This window comes from Poecilia mexicana, unplaced genomic scaffold, assembly GCF_051168715.1.
Source record: "Poecilia mexicana isolate PSO_F unplaced genomic scaffold, ASM5116871v1 scaffold_16, whole genome shotgun sequence".
In the NCBI taxonomy this organism is placed as follows: domain Eukaryota; kingdom Metazoa; phylum Chordata; class Actinopteri; order Cyprinodontiformes; family Poeciliidae; genus Poecilia; species Poecilia mexicana.
In genome coordinates this window covers 20,834,023-20,854,277 of record NW_028263385.1, presented here as the reverse complement: position 1 = coordinate 20,854,277, position 20,255 = coordinate 20,834,023, and positions in this window count along the sequence as shown.

Below are 20,255 nucleotides of genomic sequence, written 5' to 3'. Positions count from 1 at the left end.
TGTAGGAAATCCTGTAGCTCTCCACGTCAGTGTCTTCCAGCTCCCAGGATGCGTCTAAGCTTTGGGTGGTCTCATCGCTCAGGTGAAGGTTTTTCACAGCCTGACGTGTCACTGTGGCATCACAGAGAAAACCTGTTTTACTCATTTAAAGCAAAAGGCATGCACAAATCACTTAACATTTCAAATATTAATTATGAATTAGGTAAGTAGTCATTAAGTACAACATAAAATGTAGTGTACATAAGTCCATAGCAGCATTATTAAAACAGCCGTTTTTAAAAGCATTTCGACAAGCAGGGATGGACAATGACAAGAGCAAAAACAAAACTTACAGATTCATGCTTTGTTAAAAACTTTATTCACAGGGAAGAAAGTTATTTAAAGGAACTTCTGACCGTTTGTATCGGATTAAACAAGTGGCACATATTCGTTTGCAAACACATTCATTTACTTTACATAAGTCAATGAATCAAGTCAAAAAACTTGCTTCTGATTTTTTTTTTTAATGGCACTAGAGTAACAGCAACCTTAGCCCATGGACACGTGCTGGGAGGATTAATAAAAGAAGAGTTCATACAGTCATATATAGCTAAACTAAAAAAAATAAATTGCTCTGAATGATTTTAGCACAGATTGTGTGTCACAGTGAGTCACCTCTTGTTGGATGTGCTTGGACGTATATATATTAAAAAAGCTCCCACTCATGATGTTTTACAATAACACACATTTCCACCTTTGGCACTTACCTGTTTTTGTGGTATGAATCGTTGTTGTTATAGCCACTGGAGAATTACAGAAAGTAGAAATCAGAGAATGTGTTACTGCTAAACAATGCCCTGTGCCAATAACTAAGCCAATTAGAGAGGAACCTTTAACTAATCATTTTTAGCAAAAAGAGATTTCCTTCTGCTAAGACGAGGCAAAAATCAATAACGCAAATGTCTTGATGAATGACAAAACACTTTGGCTTACAAATTGAAAGTTTTGCTTAAAACAAATGGGGAGAAGGAAATAGCTATGAGAATCAAAGCAGAAGAGTCTTGCAGTTTAAAGACAAACGTCGATTCATTTAAAAAGCAGCATGTTAAAAGTGAATCTGTTGACACTTACATGTGGTTTCTATGACGGATACCGTGTCGCTCTCAGATTCATCATCAAATATGGCCGTTAACAGGACTTCATACTTAGTGGAGGGACTGAGACCGGCGAGAGTGTATCTGTTCTCACTTCCACTCAGAATCACCTTCAATAAAATAATAATAAAAAAACAGACATTTAAATATAATAGTTCATTTTCATCAGTACAAGACAGTTAATTTAGCTCCATTTCTGAATAAAATTGTTTAACAGACTCTCAAACCAAGGCAATTCACAATTTGTGGGATTTTGCTAACATTTAAAAAACATATTTTCAGGGGTAAACATCCAGATTCCATAACATTTTAAAATAATCATATTAAATCTAAGATTTTTTTTTTCTCAAACTGATATTTACTTATTAATTTTTAACTATCAACCCAGAAATGTACATCCACTCTTTCAAGCTGAACAATATGCTCAGAACCCGGCTACATTCATCTTCATCCAGCAACTCTGCACTCTTCTGCAAATCACTACAGGGATTGCTGGCAGTGTGGTTCTTCCATTAATGGCACACTAAGAAAGCTCCTCCAATATGTGCGTCACCATAAATTGTGCTTACGAGGCGAGACAGCACACGGCATTGGGTTCACAAGAATTAGATAAGATTTTAGCAATAATTCTGAGAAAACAAAGAATCGCAATTTTTTTCCACAAGTAAATGTTTTTCCATCTCTGAACTGTTTAACAGAATCTGTCATCAGTGTAGATTTGAATATGTATGCTAACCTGAAGTGTATGTATTTTCTAGACACATAGTGCCATTTTACAGCACAATCAACTCACTACGTTACCTTCAGTTGTTATAAAAATGCTGTATAAATCAAACATAACTTTAAAGCAATTTGACTTCACAATTTAACGTCTTGAAATTGGCCACCGTCTCTTTAAGAAGCTCCTGCTCTTTCCAACACTCCAACTTCAGAATGTCAGTACAATAATGCTTCTTATTATGCCGTTCACAATTGATTTCAGAAGCGTTGGGCTGAGAAGTAGTTCTTACGATGAGGTAATTGCTGCTGCCACTAGTCTGTAGGAGCTGTGGGGTAGAGGAGTCCTGCAAGGCAGAGGCTCAGCTAGGAGACCGCAGCTCCAAGGAGGAGCTTTGTGAGAGGAAGTTTTTAGGCATCCTGAATAGTGGAGATGGGGGAAATTCAAGGATTCCTCAAATAGGGATAAAAGAATGAAAGCAACACTTCTGGTATGTTTTTGATGAGGGAATAACATTTTAACATGATATAAAGCTCAAAAAGCCCCAAATTTTGATTTTACACAACACACCCCCTGCCCACTCTCTTTTAAAAACTGTTTAATATTTTAGCAGCTCTTAGAAGTCAAAGCATATTATATCTTGAACAAAAAATAATTAAATACATCCATAATCCTTGAAAAACTTTGTCCCTCTAAACCACACATCGACTTCATTGCCATTTAGCACAACCACAGTTGTTAGTATTATAACGACACACAAATCTGGTGGAACCTCATTCTCTATTTCCTGGACATTCAGGTAAGCAGCAGAAAGCTGGTTCAGGGCACAAATTACATCTTTCTCTTGTTGTTTTTCCAAGCATCACCCTGTGACATGAAGCTGCCCTAGGCAGTGAGCCATATCGCTTCTATCAAAAACTGTCACTCCATGATGGAGGCGTCTGCTTGATGAGGCCACCGTGACTAAACTCCTCTATAAAGAGCAGAAATAATAAAATGGAAAGATGCCCAGAGTTGATCCACTCTGGACTCTCACAGGAATTGAAGTTTCTATCTATAAAAAGATGCAAAAAGAATCGGAGATAGAGGCTTCAATTCAAAGTCTGACTTGTTACTTAATAATTGGATTATTGTCTCTTTGTACACATCATAACCTTTAACTCCTTGCTGCAATGAAATAAAGCAGCAGCTGCTACAAATGACAAAGAACCTAGCATTTATTTTTTCATAAAGAGAGGATGAACTGTATAAATAGTTTATAATTACTGAATGGTAATTTCAACATTCACATGCATGAGCATCCATGCAGGTTTAAGGGTTTTTGGTGGAGGAGTGTTTCTGTAGCATCACAAGAGAGGGAAGGAAGGTTGGAGAGTACTGCCTTACAGCTATGCGACTATCTTTTGCATCCAGTTTATTGTGCTTAATCACCTCTCAAATTCAACACCAAGAAGGAATTAATTGGTGGGTGTGCGCGTGCGAGCATGTGCTAAGAATGTGACTGAGAAAAAGAGTAAACCACATGTATCACTTTCTCTTTAGGCTGTCAGTATCCCCAGCTTATCTCTTCAATTCCCCAGGGTGGCATTTTCAGCTCTGATGACTCTGAGGAAAACACACATTTACACACACAAGCTCACACTACATCCACACAAACCTGGGGCTCTATCATTGCTTCGCAGCTGTCTCAAAACCCCAGATTGTGGTAATAAAACACCCTAGCCATTAATGTCTGGTTTTATTCAGCTTTCATATTCAACCAGGCCATGGGTTTTAGCTGTACTACCAGTAATGGTCTTAAGCTTCTGTGTAAGTCATTGGACTAGAGACTTCCCTCTCTCAAAGCACATGGAGCAAAGCCACTTATTCATCTACATATAAGACGAGAAGTGGACTAAATCAACCACGTTGCTGACAAAACGGCTCGGTCCTGGCAGTGTCTACTGCCGTCTAAATATGTCAAATATCTGTTTTCACAAATCATTCTCAAGGAGTGTGCAAGGTACTGGATCGGATTTTAGGCAAAGCAAGTTTAAAGCACATTTATTTCAGCACAAAACAATTCAAAAGGACACATTTCACTTTTACTAACCTCCTTTGTGTCACCACCAGAGAATGGTGCCCAGGAGAGTCTGTAGAGAGCAATGTCTGTGGCCGAGTGATCCCAGCTGACTTTAAAGCTGCCAGCACTGACGTCACTGGAGCGCAGATTCAGCGGACCAGGAACCGGAGCTGAAACAAACAGTGAAGTTCTCTTTCTGCTGCCGTTTTCAATGATGTTGTGTTCATAATGCTGCAAGGTTATATGAAGATGCTTGTTAAATCAATTTTATACTCTATTCATCTTACACAAGTTATTTTTTCACTTCCTTAATGTGAACTCTAATCTTCCTGGTCCACTCCATTACCTACTTCTCCACTCCACAAATTTTAAAGTGCTTGCATATTCATTTCAGGACATAAAACCCCTTTTCATAAACGTGGTCCATTAAACAAAGTTTGCTAGTAGATAAATAAAATCCTATATGGCCTTAAAAGGACTGCATGTTTTAGCAGTTGCTCGCCACACATACATTTTTTGAGCTGATGCAGCACTTAAGGCTAACTGCTTGTAGCTCACAGGGATATTCCTACAAATCAATATGCGTTAGTGAGATGAAATAGTAAGGGACAGTAAAATTACCTTTTTATGTGACTGAGCTATAATGCTGAAGTGTAAATGGGGTTGGCAGGAAGCCAAGATGGCAGAAGGACCAGTAAGGGTTATAAAACCCAGCACCATTTGGTACAAGAAGAGAAATTGTTAACGTTCTCATGATATTGATCAAGCTGTTTCTTGTAAACTGAGACAAATTTTCCTCAGCAAATTAAAACCCGCACTCGCCATAAAGTGAACAATTAAAAGGATAGCAAAAATAAATACTCTTAAAGCCCTAAGTGTTTGTAGCATGGGTAATTAGGGGAAATGTTTAGCATGATGTGATAATATTTGTTATGGGGAGTTAGATGAACTAATTTTCTAACAAAAGATAATCCGATTTTGTTATCCAACTGTATAGAAACGTACTAACCTGTCATTAAAGTATTATGAAATATTAGCAAAACATTAACAAAAAATAACCTCTACAAATAGTTTTTTTAGAACAAGACATAGCATGAGAAATTGTTAATAGTGGAAGCAATTACAAAAATTCTCACTGACGTTATATAAACATCTGTGATTCTTACTTTTAAAAGTTAATCGGAAAATGTTGTTTGACAATGGACTGAAATGACAACCAAAAATTGCACAAATTTTGCAAAACAAATAAAAAGGCTAACACTTAAAATCATTTAACCTTCTGAAGAGTTGCATTTCCTTGCACAAATAAAATCCTGGAAAGGGTGAGGTGCATTTCTATCCAGCCTCCTTCAATCTAATTCCCTAGAAAACATCCAATGAAATCAATTGTCTCTGAATTATATAATTAGTAAATTGAGTTCACATGCAACATTTGTGTGCACTTCACAAATGTTGCCTTTATGGAAAAATGTCAAGAGGAGAGTCATTGGTGAATTAAAGCCGCGAGAAGGCCTGTTAAAAGTTTGTAACAATCCATGCATCACAAAAACCAAACTTGAATGAAAGATATTTGGCCAAAACGATGAACAAAATGTAACATGTTGCCCAAGTATGCCTACAGTGTTATGCAGTTTCTTTCAGTAAAGACGGTCAGAGCAGGTAGGAAAATAGATGGAGCTAAATACAGCCCAGTGCAGGAAGAAAACCTGCAAGAGGCTGCAAAACACTTCAGACTGGGGTGAAGGTTCAGCTTCCAGCAGAACAACAACGTACAGAAAAACTGACCATTGGGATGACTGGGATAAAATCTGAGGCTTTAAATGTGCAAAGCCAGTTAACAATCCAAAAGACCAGCAGTGGAAGGGGGTTCTGCAAACCATGGAATTAGGAGCTGTATACAAAAATACATCACTCTTCTTACATTTTTATTTATTTTATTTAACTTAAAAAGAAAACAAGGAGGTTTTTTTTCTCTTTGCAATTATAATTTTAAATAATCGTATATAGAGGCAGGTTATCATGTAACATGAGTTCATTTTAATATTGACTGATATATCCTACAGATAAATGATTACAAAAACAGTGATGCATGTCGTGACGCACAGTGAAGGTTTCTTACTGGTTGTGAAGCCATCAGTCAGTGGCTCTGACTGGCCCTCATTGTACAAAGCAAAGATGGCCACTGAATACTCCATGAGGGACGCCAGGTCACTGAGGTCATACGAATTCACTGGGCCCACCTTCGCCTGCAGAAAGCAAATACATGCATGACAACTTTAATATAGCAAAAATTATAAGATTGAATCAGAGTGGGTAAAATGACAGAAGTAATTTTAATACAAAAGACTCGAGGGATCAAGAACATTCAAAAAGAATAAATTAGACGGCAACAGCCTTTGGGTTTCTGAAATTATCTTTAAACAGAGAAGCAAATGCACCTCCTTTGTGACCAGTCCGTCTGTCATGACCCACATGATGCGGTAACCTTTCACCCCATCAGGCGGCGAGTCCCAGCTGATGTGGGCAGAGTTATGAGTGATGTCTGAAAACTGGAGGTTCCTGGGAGGGCTCAGAGGTACTGGCAAAAAAAATAAAGCAAATATAACAGCATTAAAGACGTCTGACATGTTTTACATGCTTCCCAACCCAAGGCTGTTGAAGACACCTTCATCATGACATTACAGGGACTCAAAATGAATCTTTTAGCCTGCAGATGAGTCTGCATTTATTAAACTACAAATGCAAAGCTGATGTCTGTGAAGCTGTTGTACAATTTGTATGATTGGGAATGATCCAATTCTGCTCATTTGCACCCTTGTTCTTCATACATGACGACTTCTGCCACTTGGCAACATCCTCTAATGTTTTATAAGTATAACCTCCAAAATGAAAACCAGAAGGTTTAAGAATAATAGTTTATCTTCATCTTTGGCGGTGATAATGTGGCATGAATTCCTCCATGCCTGATGACATCACGGTGGGGCAGCTTGTGCATGCTGCAGTGCTGAGCCACAGAACCGCCAAAGAAGAACCCCAGTCGAATTTATCACGTCTAGGTTGACTTGGTTAAAACTGAGTTTAAGAACAAATTATGTGTAAAAACCCTGAATTTACCTTTAAGAGAGAGAGAGTGAGACACACACACCTTGATATACACTCTTGAAAATTACTTTATTCACCCAGTGAAACTCAATTCTCAATTCACTTCAGAAATTCTCTAAGTAGTTTCTACTTTAAGTTTATTTATGTTCTGTTTTTACATTTATTGACTCACTGAAACATATTAGTGTGTTTACTAATAGATGAATTATTGATTCTGTTTGCAGCCTGGTCTCATATAATCGTTCATTTTCAATTGAATTCTTGACTTTGTGATTCTGAGAAAAAAAACGTTTTGTAATCCTCTCATTCCTTTCGGTAAAATATGCATTCAGGGCTCAGTGATTATGTTAAATAATTACCCTTAGGATAGATTTTGTTCCGATTTATGAGACTGACAGAAACATATATTTTGTTAATGAGACTTCGCACATTGCAGACCGAGTTAGATGTTGCTTTCAGCTTTTAAATCGAAGCCCAGAATGTTATGCCGAGACCACACTGGGGTCAAACTTAAACCAACAAAACAAAACACAATAAATCTCAGTTTGCTCGAGCGGGCATATGCATTACTCACGTGTTGTTTCCCGATTTGTTTTGGGGTCACTTGCTTCTTCTCCATACATAGCATAAACAGTGACGGAGTATTCAGTGTCAGGCGTCAAGCCAACCAGCTCCACCTCTGTTACGCCATCAGCTACATTAATCTGAGGACAACACTTGGAAACAAATATAGAAAGTTAACTTTGCTGGAGAATTTATAAAAACTTTGCATTCTCAGCTTTTTGCTTCTTGGCCGACCTCGTTGTTTAGATCTCCATCATCTGTAATAGGAGCATACAGCAGCATGTAGCCTGAGACTCCATCCACATGGCTCCACCTGGCCTTCACTGTGCTGTGAGTCGCATCGAACAGCCGGAGGCTGGCGACTGACGGGAGAGCCACTGCACACACGGACAGACAGAAGCAGGACATCTGAACAAGAATAAAACAATATTTGAAACCAGACAAAAATTATTAATGTTTATTTTCCGATTCAAATCTTGCTGTAAGAGAGGAAAGCAAGATTAGACCTTTAGGGTTTTGCAAAACTCATATAAATAAATTCAACAGTTTGCATGCATTTTAAATTAAATTTTACAAAACGACAAAAGAAGATCCTAAAAACAAAATCTGCATTGCCATAGGCTTTGTTACTAATCTCTTTTCTAAGGTGTTGACTTTTTCTTTTTTTTTCGTTTTTTGCATATGTCTAAAACTAAACTTACAGGTAGTTTCTGATCCTCTCAGAGCTTCACTTGCCTCGTCCGTGTACACAGCAAACACGGCGAGCTGGTACTCAGTGAGAGAGCTGAGATGCTGTAACACCACTGAAGTCTCACTGCCAGCCACGACAGCCTGGTGTGCAGGAGAACGGGTCAAAGCAGGAAAGGTGGATGAAAGGGACAAAAGTATGGAAATGAAAAGGCAATGAGGAAGGGGAGGCGTAGGCAGAAAACAGCAGAGGAGGGTATATTTGATGTATTAAAACAGAAAGAAGGGGATAGTATGTACTATATGAGGAGGAATTACAGCATTACATAAAGATCTAACAATATTTATGTTAGATGTCAATACCAGCTCAATTTTTTACATCAGTGCATCCCTAAACATTAGCCTAAACAAAAACAATGAAAGTCATTCTCAGTTTATGCATTTGATAAAACAAGAAAAAAACAACTTACTACCACAGTCAGAAGACATTATTTCACCCTTTTACAAGGTTTAGACAGAAAATACTATTGTCTATTGGATGTACTAAGTTTTGCTCAGGGAGCAAACAAACGCCCGCATGTACAGGACTATCAGTTTTTGTGTGCACTCACAGTCTGTACTAACAAACAGGTTAATGTAAATGGAGAGATACAAGAGGTACCAATGAAGGACACCATCAACATGTCAGAGAAAAACAAAAGAGAGCAGCGCCCGTCCTCACTCTACCAGGTCAAGGTTTCTCCTTCCAATTCCACACATGCTACAGCCACAGATTACAAGACAAAGCTACACACAATCAAAGAGTCTGCAATGAGGCAGCAATTTCTTAATTGCAGCAACACAACAAAAAGATAACTCATTATATATAGTGATGTTCTCATAAAGCAACGTGGCGTTTACCTCCTGAGGTTCTCCTCCCTGAGCCGGGTGGTAAACCACTCTGTACATCTCTACGTTTCCGGCTGCTGGACTCCATGAGACTCGAAAGCTCTGCGCTGTGACCTCCGAGGTTTCCAGGTTGAGCGGCATTTCCATTTTCTCTGGTGTAAATTCTGAACACAATACATATGTAAGCATGAAGACAAGGTGGAAGAATGAAAAAATAATGCACGACATTCAGTGCTTTATGCAATGGTGAGGACATTTATGGTCAAACAATTCTAGTACACAAAAGTTTACAGACTTTTGTTTGTTTTAATACCTGCAGTAAAAAGAAAATATGTCCCATTTATTTTCTGCACTTGTGTATTTTGCAAAGAGTTCTTAGGGTGAAATATTTATTTCACTGCCTTTCCAGCAATGCAAGCATATTTAGGTGCAGAATCAGAAAAAATACCATTTGGTTTCTGTGCTCCTGACCTATACAATAAACCTGAGTTGTGCAGAATCTGCTGGCCTCTTTAAATAAGAACAAAACAATTTACAGTTTACTGCAGTTTATGCAAAAGGATCAAGGACCCTATCTGCATATCATATTTATGTTACATCTGCAGCAAACGCTTTCTTTTAATGTGGTGCTTATTTTATCTTTATTCTTGATCATTTCTAGTTATTAATGTAATTTCCTTTACCTCTGTCCTTACATTTTGCCTCTTTGTGAAGTGATTCAAATTAACTTGAGCTTGAGCAGTGCCACACTGATAAACTTGTCTTTGACCTTCGTATATTTGGAATTAATGTTTATGTAAGGTGATGTTATTATTCTGGATGCCACCACAAAATCCCTTATCTGTGGTCTCTGCAGGCTCTCTGCCTTTCATTCCTGTTCCTTACTCTGCTTGATGTCTTTGTCTTGCAGCTCCACTTGTTCACACACCGTCTTTGTCAGTCCCTCGACTATCGAACTCATAATGTTGAAGTCAGCTACATTGTAGACGTGACTGTGATGCGGCTCTGAGGCGATGGACCGCAGCTCGTTCTCATCAGCATTCTTTACACCTACGAGAGTAAAGGACATGTCATTGTTGGAAAAGAGTCAACTGCAGAAGCAACGTTTCACTTTCTGAGTCAGATTTTTAGCCCAAACGGACACCGTCTTGATGAATAAACTTTAGCGCAGCAGGTCAGTAATGTCTGAAAAAAATAAAATCTCAATTTAGAGGAGTAGAAAAGGGGTCGTTGACAAGCTGTGGCAGAATTGTTCTCACCAATAGCAAACAGCTCAACGCCAGCTTTTCGCAGGCTCTCTGCTGGGGGTACAACGTCGTCCTGGGATTTTCCATCTGTGATGAGAATCCCTATCTTTGGTACACCGACTCGTGAGCCAGATTCAGGCTTGAAACAGTAGTCTGAGACAAAATTCAATGCAAGCCCTGTTGAGAGTGTTAAAGAGATAAAAAAGTGGGGAGGAGATAAGAAACATAAGTGAATAAAAAAGGTTCACTGGCAAATGCTATTGTAAATAATAGAAAAAAATCTCCCATAGAAATAACTAAACCGAGGAAGAGATGATATCTGCACGGGGTGGTGTGCTGTGAAAGTTTTTTGTTAAGACTTTAAAGTAAAAATGGGAACATACAGATTAAAAACTCAATGAAACAGACCAGAAAGGCACTTTTGAAGCAGATCCCAGTAGTAATTTAATAACTAAGCAGTACCTGTGAGAGTGTTTCCTCCTTTATACGGTAAGTTCTTCACTGCATCAATGACAGCTTCTTTCGTAGAGTAAGTATTCAGATGCCATTCTATCCTGGGATCTCCGCTGTACTGGGCCAGGCCTGGAAACAGACAACAGCAGCTATGATAAACTCAACCACTGGTTTACAGAACCCTATTAGCAAAAGCTGTGTAGAAAGCATATTTTGTCATTTTATTGGAATATTTAACTACTAATTCAGTAATTTGTAAAAGAAATTCTACTGCAGAATTTCATGCTAAAGCCTTTCTTTAGCATGAGAAAGACAAGGAAACATGCCAATTAAGTAAGGCAGTTTTGTGTTGATCATCATAAGTCAGAAAATGATAACAAAAGTTGCTACTTCTCTACTTTTGACAGCAAATAACTATCTGCTAACAAGTAGCAACTAGCAACAAACTGCTAGCTAGTTGCAAGTAACTACTTGTTAGCTACTTGCTAGCAAGTTATTACACTCGAGTAAGAACTAAAAAATACAAAACAGTTCATCCTATGAGAAACAAGGCTGGATGAAGAGCCACAATTAACTTGACAAAACATAGAGTAAGAAAAAGAAGGTAAGAGAGACAAATCTTCAAACATCACTTTTTTAGTTAATGTTATGCTGCTGTATTTAAGCAGATATTGACCAGGGTTGCCAATAATGATACAGAGCTAGAATCCTGAAATTCAGGCCTACAACTTTTAGATGTGTCCTGGTCCAACACACCTGAATCAGCTCTTCGGGATGCATTCATTTTTTCCAGATTTGTACTGATGACCCCATTATTTGACTCAGGTGTGCTGAAGCAGAGACACATCTAAAATTTGCCTGTCTGGCTCTAGGTTTGAAGATCTTGATATAGAGGGTTTACATAAGAAACAAACAAAGCACACACACAAAAAAATTTAACTGGACCTGTGCAAAGAGACAATGCAGAGGATCATGCAGCTTCTAAATCTCTAAGAAAAATAATAACTGGGACCCACCTATCCTGGTCTTATCAATGCCAATGTCAAAAGCATTGACCAGGTTTTCCAAAAACATACGGACCAGCTTGAAGTTGATCCGGCCAATACTCCATGAGCCGTCTACCAGGATCACGATATCTGCAATGGCGGCGGTGTGGCACACAAACAGATCTGCTAAAACAAACAAAAAAAAAAAGATTAAAGAGATTAAAACTGTGGTACTTCCATTACGTCGCTGCATGAAGCTCAGGGTTCTTTTACGTCTTTTGTTTTAAAATTCCACATTTTCCCAAATATCCATTTCTAGATTTATCAAGGAAAGGGAGAAGGAAAAAGGACTGAGAGAAACACAGAAGGAAGAATAGTAGATTTACAGAGAAAATAAAAGTACTGCTTGTCTAGGAGATTATATCCTTGCCTATTTTTTGATTTTATTTTGATTTACAGTATCAAGCATTTATCTGGTGTTTATAACTTATGCCTCCACAATCTAAGAAACACACACACAGAATTAATTCATGCTTTATAATTCAATAAAGCTTATCTTGTCATCCCTCTCAGTCTTACATCCTGAAAATGACTGGATCCACTTAAGGTTGTGTTATAGATAATGTTCTGCTCTACAGAAATAATGGAGAACAATCCAAAACATGCTGACAATGAGATTCATGTGCAAGTGAAGAAAAGCTATAAAAGAGAATGCTGACAGCAGGGAATGTGAGTTATTACTTTGCTTTTTGCTCAGAGCAATACACACTAGGGATTAGACTAAAGATAGGGGAGTTCATGTAGATTATTTAGCTAGTACTAACTATAATAAAGTCATTCAAACTGTTTTCTAACATCTCTGCTACAATAAATGTGAAGCAGGTTCTATTTATCATCCTGCTCCAACTAAGGGCTGGTGCTGGTTCGATATATTTGATGACTGCATATTAAACATTCCACCTGTGGTAGCTTGGGACAAGAAGATCTAAAGCTTAGAGCTACAGATTTTTCCAACATTAAAATGAATAAGTATCTGTTTCAAAGAGCAACTTTCCAAACAGAGCCGTCTGTCTGCTGTCTCTCTGTGCGTCTGCCGGTTTCAACCGGCCAGCTGCTAAAGGCAGCAGATGAAAGAGAGACGGCAAGAAATCATGTCCCAGAGACGGATGATGACAATTTTTATTTTGCTGCTGCCTTACAGGTTTGACTGAGGCGTTATAGGCAAACACAGAGACAGACAAGTGGAAATGATAAACGCTTTTCAAAATTGTTCTAACAAAGCTGCTTACATCTGTATTCATTTTGACATCCGAAAAGGTCTCAGAGGTTTGTTAGGAAACATTCATGAACATGGAGACCAAGGAAGACGCCAACAAACAGTAAGACTACGTCGCAAGCTTGGAACGTCTTGCAGAGCGCAGTTCAATCCGTCTTCCGAAGACAAAGCGGAGCTCTGGGGGAGCTGTAGAGATGCACACCTCAGGTGAGATAATCCATCCACATCACTTTGTCATAAGGCTTGAATGAAAGACTATTATGAAGAAAGTAAGTGACCCAAATTCATGTCTGCCACAAGCCGAGATCAAAATTAAACTTTTTGTCCATCATGTGAAAATGCTAAAGGTGGAAAGTAGCTGACAGAGAACATCTTCTTAAACAAAACATCACCGTAACATCTGTTTGATGCAGCAGGGACGGTCAGAATCAACGGGGAGACAAACTGAGCTAATTACAGGGGAGTAAACCTGTTACAGCTGCAAAAGACTTGAGACGGGGTCAAAAGTTCATCTTTCAACAGGACAACAATCTTGAACGATTTCAATAAGATGTTGGTAGAAGCAAATCGAAGAGACTTGAACCTGTCTGAGCTTCAAAGTTATTAATTTAGGGATGCAGAAAATAAATGCATTCCTTTTCCATTTGTGCTGATCTATTTGTCATTTATTAGGAAAACGATTCCCAATACAATATATTTATGTTTGTATTGAGAGTAGAAATTTCACATTGCATGGAAAAGACATTGCGTATTGAAGATTCTTTCTTATGCCGTGACAAATGATAACAGAAACCAGTTGATGTCATGCATAGATTTACAGCTACAGATTCAGTGACTGTGTGGGTAAAAAGGCTTATGCACTGACAGGTTAGGAAATAAGAGGCTGGGTCTCCTGGGCATTGTAAGATGTGCGAAGCCTGTACGCCTGCCAATCCAGCTGGTAAGCAGATGATTAGAAGGTTGGTAATTACAGCTATTCACAGCTCACAAAACCATTCCCAACTTTTATTGTGTGCCGGGTGGCGAGCATGTCAGCTGAAGCTAGTCATAATGTTAGTGTTTTACCTCTGAACCGATAATCTAGGTAATTCATGTCCTTCACATTAGACCCGACAACATCTGTAAACAGTCTGGTCAGGTAAAGCAAACGATTTGCTGCCATTTATTCTCACACAGTTTGATTGTTTTTTTTTTATTGTTTTTTGTGCTTTTGCTCAACATCAAACTGGTGGAAAAGGTCATTATAAAAGTCAAACACGTGAAAAAGATATATGTCCCATCACACAATTGTTTGTTATAGTACTTTATTATTCTACATAATTTTAAATCATTAGTTTAAAAAAATTAAAGCAAAAAGAAGGCTGCTTTGCAGTATTGTGATGGACTAAATCACACACAGTCTTTTGGAAGCTGCATGGTCATAATTTAGTGTTAGTGAGACGTTTTCTGACTGTCAGGCAGCAGCAGCGGCCTGGTCAGAGGTCTCCCTGCTCCTTTAAAGCCCTTCTGGCCTTCTGCTCACCTCTGTCCTGCAGCCACCTCACAGCTCTGCTGTGGGTCAAGGTGCAGGTTTAGTGGACCTGTGGGGAATTTGGAGCGTCGAACGGTGAAAGAGAACGTGACAGACGGAAAGAACTGAATCAAAAGCCAAGACTGATAATAGCACTGATGCATAATCTGTTGGATTACAGAACCAACTACTAATCAAAAGACGGATTTTATTTGAAAAAATAAATAAATAACTGGAAACGCTTTAAAGCCAAAGTGTGTTTAGTGACTCAGCAATTATGTTGTCTTGTTTAATGAACTGAATATTGTAGAAGATGGATACAATCTGCAGGACAAATAAACCACCTTCAGATTTTCAGTGACATTTCAAATACCGTATTTTCCGCACTATAAGGCGCACCGGATTATAAGGCGGCACCTTCAATGAATGGCCTATTTTAGGACTTTTTTCATACATTAGACGCACCGCATTATAAGGCGCATAGAATAGACGCTTCATACTCTATTATTACACATCCACATTAATAAAGAAATGGTCCCCGAGTATTTTATATAGTAGGCTGGCCCAGTCGTTGTTTCACTCACGGTGTTGGTGTTGCGATATTATGCCCAACTGCTTTCTGGGTAACACAGACCAACCGACACGCTGCCGCTGCAGTCTCTGTCTCTCTTCCCCTGCCCCTCCCCCCCTTTAAATGTATTATCAAACTTTATTAACAAACCAGTGTTCTGACAACTATCCCAGCATGCACCGCGCACTACTTCTTCTACGGGGGAAAAAGAAGTTGGCGGCTGCTTACCCTAGTGGACCAACTACGTAAGCAGCCTACTGCATGTCTGTGTAAACATGACGTCTTTCATTTCGATCTGAGTTAATTAGCGTAGCATTTCTGCCGGATTTTCACAACATATCAGCCACGACAATGGACAGGGGAACCAACAAGTTCATGTCATCTTTTTTGGACGACATCAAGGTGTTTGAGCCACTGGATGCCTCCAACATTGTGCGCGTCACAGCTAAAAGCTACCGATAGATGAGGAAAACAGCAGATCCTCACACCCTCAGCATAAATATAGCTGTGGACAAGATCACTGATGCCTATTGTTCTTGCAAGGCTGGGTAAGTCGGCATTCATGGTTTTGATGGTCCACAATGTACATTAGCATATGTTTACTACTGTAGCTTGTGTTTGTGAGACGGTCACGCACGTGGTAGCTGCACTGTGACCTAAAATGGGCATTAGCCAATGAAACGCGGCCCCTGTGGTAAGGTCCGTTGCTGGACCTGTTGTGGCTCAATATTGGTCCATATATAAGGCGCACCGGATTATAAGGCGTACTGTCGGCTTTTGAGGAAATTGAAGGTTTTTAGGTGCATCTTATAGTGCGGAAAATACGGTACTATGAAGTTAGATGTAGTTGGATATAAATAAAAAAAAAATATTGGGATCACTTTTTATCAAATACTTTTTTGTTTTGCTTTGTCTCTTGTAAACACTATTCATAGTGTTACAACTTTGCTATTTACAGTAGATCAGGTTTGAATCTTTTGACCCAAGAAATTGCAGCTGCACAAATCTATGATACAGACTAATTTATGACTAAATTATATAAAACTTCTATAAGTATTGCTTGGTAAATTTCTAATGAGGTAAATTTTGGGATTTCATGATATACACATCATAGATACCAAAGTAAAAAATAAGGGCTCTAATTCAGTCGATGTTTAATGAATCTGCATAATATTTGGAAAACATATTGAACATTTCCACAATGTTCTAGGTTTTTGAGCTGTAGTTGTATTACATCTATCCTCTTTTGACTTCTTGTGTTTCCACCTGTTAAATAGGAGTAGACTTTATGTCCAAATTCTCTTGTGTTTCAGGATATTTTTTAACATTTGCAGAATTTATTCGTGTGGAAAAAAATTATGTTTCAAGGTTTGTGTGCAGCACGGCTGACTGTGGTAATCCTTTCGCCTTAAAATGTGAGACAAATGTTAATTTTCCCTTGCCTCTATATCTATTCCAAATGATATAGGTGTGAATAAACTGGAATGTGATCTGCAAATGGTGATAGTTGCCTGCCATTGAATCTAAACCCGTCTGCTTTAGGACTGGCCATTACAGATTTCATGCTCCTAATTTTAAACTCTTCTGCAATCACTGCTTTTCCCAAATCCCCACCAATTATAGCTACATCTACTACTTTCTACAACTTATCACCTTTTCACACTCCAAACACTCCTACAGTGACGGATTGGCACAACAAGCTGCACTGGTTGTTATAATATCATATAAAATGTCTTTGCCAGATTCTCTATGAATAATAAATATGAAAAAAAACAACAGTTTGCATCCAAGAGAACAAATCCACAAACAAAGCATTACTTCACTAGTCTAACTATTATTATTCAGCACCGAAAAATCGGATTTGTGACTTTGTGAATCACAGAGTTGGCTGAATCACATTTGAACCTTATTTGCTTGGAAGAACAAGTAGAAAATGTGCTGACTGAACCTGCTAACCACACAGTTGGATACACACCAAGCAAAGCAGGCATGGCTGTGAGCTGACAGACTGTCCACCTGCTATTCACGAGAGGGGAACAGGCCCAATCTTACATCTCGCAGCACTAAGTGCACGGCTGCAGAGCTGCAGGGGGAAAGAAAAAAAAAATGTGGCTTTGCGATAACTGAATGAACTTGTGTAGGAGTGCAGCAGACTGTGCTAAAAATGTGACTGCCACTGTTGGCTCCAATAGCTAATCAAGTAGAGAGACACTGAAAAGCACCAAAGCCAGGAAAAGAAGAAGAGTAGGAATTATGAACGTCTTTTAAAAGTAAGAACAATTGTAGGAGCTTACAGATTGTGCGCAGACAAGTAAAAGCAGAAGACACTGCTAACTGCGGGCTCCCTGCAGAGCAGATTACTTAAAGCAAAGAAGATCGCTCCGTAATCTTCTTCACTCAGAAGCTGACACGCATTCCCATTGATGAATAGAGTTGTGAGAATTGTAAATGCACAATACACCCCCCAAAAAAGTATGCAGTTGCACACAAACTGATCTGGTTTTAAATGCTTCTCCATCGCCTTCCTCCATTTTTCTTTGTCTCTCTCTGGTCTTAACAGTTCTTCCCAGACGGCCTTGATTTATTGCTGACCTCTATTTAGCCAGGGATCAGATGGCGCGTGCTGTCATTTCAGCCTCTCTTCAGTTAACGTTTACTTTCCCCATCGCTGTGATTGTATTTCAGTATCTGGAATTAACATTGAGGGCAGTGACAGGCATGCAGATAAATGGACAGAAGCAGTGACGGTCCCCACAGCGACAACCTTCTCCTTCTTCAGGATGAACCTGCTTTCAGAAGAGCACTTCACCGTCAATGCATGGCTAAATATGTAGAAAAAATAACCGGACATTAACTCCTAAAAGTTCAACCAGTAGAAATGCTCGGCTCTAACAATTACTGAAAATTGTATCGTCTTCAATGAATTCACAAAAGTGTCAAGGATATTAAACAGTCCATTTTATTGTCACTTCTGTCAGAATTATTTAAGTATCATCTCTTAATGGAAATTAGTGATATCCTGTTGAGCAGGTTTCTGTAGCTATGATTATTAGGGATTCGAGTTTGTTTTAGGTTTTCTATTCAGTGTATTCCTATGTTTTGTATTCTATTTACCTCGATTCTCATTGCCAGTGTTTTCCCTGTCTTATTCGTAGACTTTGTTCTTTGATGCTTCACGTTAAGATTTCTAACATTTCAACTTCAAGTACCCAGAACCACACTTCATATTCACTTCCTTCCTGTGGCCGTACCGCCCCCGGGTTCCTTCAGTCCTTCGTCAATGTGATTTATTGGTTTGGTCCTCAACCTTTTGATTCAAGGCTACAGCTAATTGTGTAAGCCCACTGGCCTTAGGTAAATAATTTCAAAAAAATTGAATGCAAACATTTCTAACTATTTTTTTAAAAGAGAAACAATGAAGAACTAATGCCTAAAAATACGGTTTGTCGAAGGTGTTTGTAAAATAAATTTCTTTGATAGGAATTTTGAGAAAAACAGATATAAATTAAAAAGCCTTCCCAGGAACAAATGACCCTGTTTATTTATACTACATTTTCATACCTACATGCAATGTATTTCCATTGATTTTAAATATGATTTTATGACTTATAGTTAAACAACATTACATTTTTTTTTTTTTTTTAACCTTAATAGATAATCCCAAAATCATTGGATGTCAATGCAAGGTCAAAACATGTCAGAAAAGCAGATATAAAAAGACCAAAACTCAGGGCTGAAGAGGGCAAAGGTGAAAAAACTTATCAAGAACTGCTTACCGGTACTCTGAAGTTAAATAATCTGTTGCTGCCAGCAGATTATTTAAACATGACAAAAACATGTCATCTAACTTCAGGTTCAACCCTTAACTACCTTTGAGAAAGTTTAGCAGCTGTTCCAATTACCATAACCCAGGAAGGGAGCCATTACTGTTCAGTTCTTCTTCTGCAGATAAAGGCTTTTACAGTTGTCATCGAGGGAGGGTTGCTGCCCCCCTGAGGTAATTTATAAAAATAACAATTACTACCCTGTTCAGTTTCTAACCCTCGTTTGACTAAGAGTGGATCCCAAAGTTTCATAACTCTATAGGTCTAAATAGCTACTCTATAATCTTTAGTGACTTCAATGACTCATAAAAAAAATGATAAAAAAAAATGTCCTTGTTTTGCTATTTTCAAACATGGTTACTGCATCCCGCTGTGGGAATCCTTTCTTCAACAGGGACACTGGAGGTGATCAGTGCAGAAAGGAAGATAGATGAAACTAAATGCAGGGCGATGCGATTGGAGAAGATGTGAGGCAGTGATCAGGTTAGTGTCCAGCAGACACACTGGCTGAGGTTCCAGAGTCACAAGTGTCTCTGTGGACGTTCTGCAGTGGCTCTATATAACTTCATAATAAAAATATAAAGAAGCAAATATTATTAGGTTTAGTAGTTTTGCTGGTTTCTCATGGCGTAATTGCATTTGAATTTGCACATCTGAATTACACTAAAATTAAAATCTAAAAATAGGGGAAAAAAACTGTGGTTCTTGAATTTTGTGGTTGTAACGTGATAAAAGCGGAAAAACAATTAGAAGTTTCAATACTTTTTCACAGCGATGTATGGATGTAAATTCTGAGAAATACCATACCATATAAGCTTGTATAGCTGTGATTTCCTCCGTTTGTTATGCCAGTTCTGACCAAAAGTGTATACCTTATTCCAACTCTAACCTTACATTAATTGACATCTTGGACATAAGTCTAGTCAGGAATCCCAAAATATTAGGGATAGTTGAATAGGTTAGGTGTTGTTGCCTCATTAGGACATATTTATGTTCATATTTTAAGCCAAATGTCTCGACAAGACTGCAGATTACAACAGTGTAGCTTCCAGTAAAACCTTAATAATAATAATCTGGAGATTTCTCTCTTAGAAGTTTAATACATATGTATTATCTGTTTTCACACACATCTTAAGATTATAACATGTGTGTAGCTCCCAGCAGGTTTTTATGGCTTTGCAAATCAGCAGTGGTTTAGTTCTCGATTACACTGATTAATTTGTGTTTCCTACCT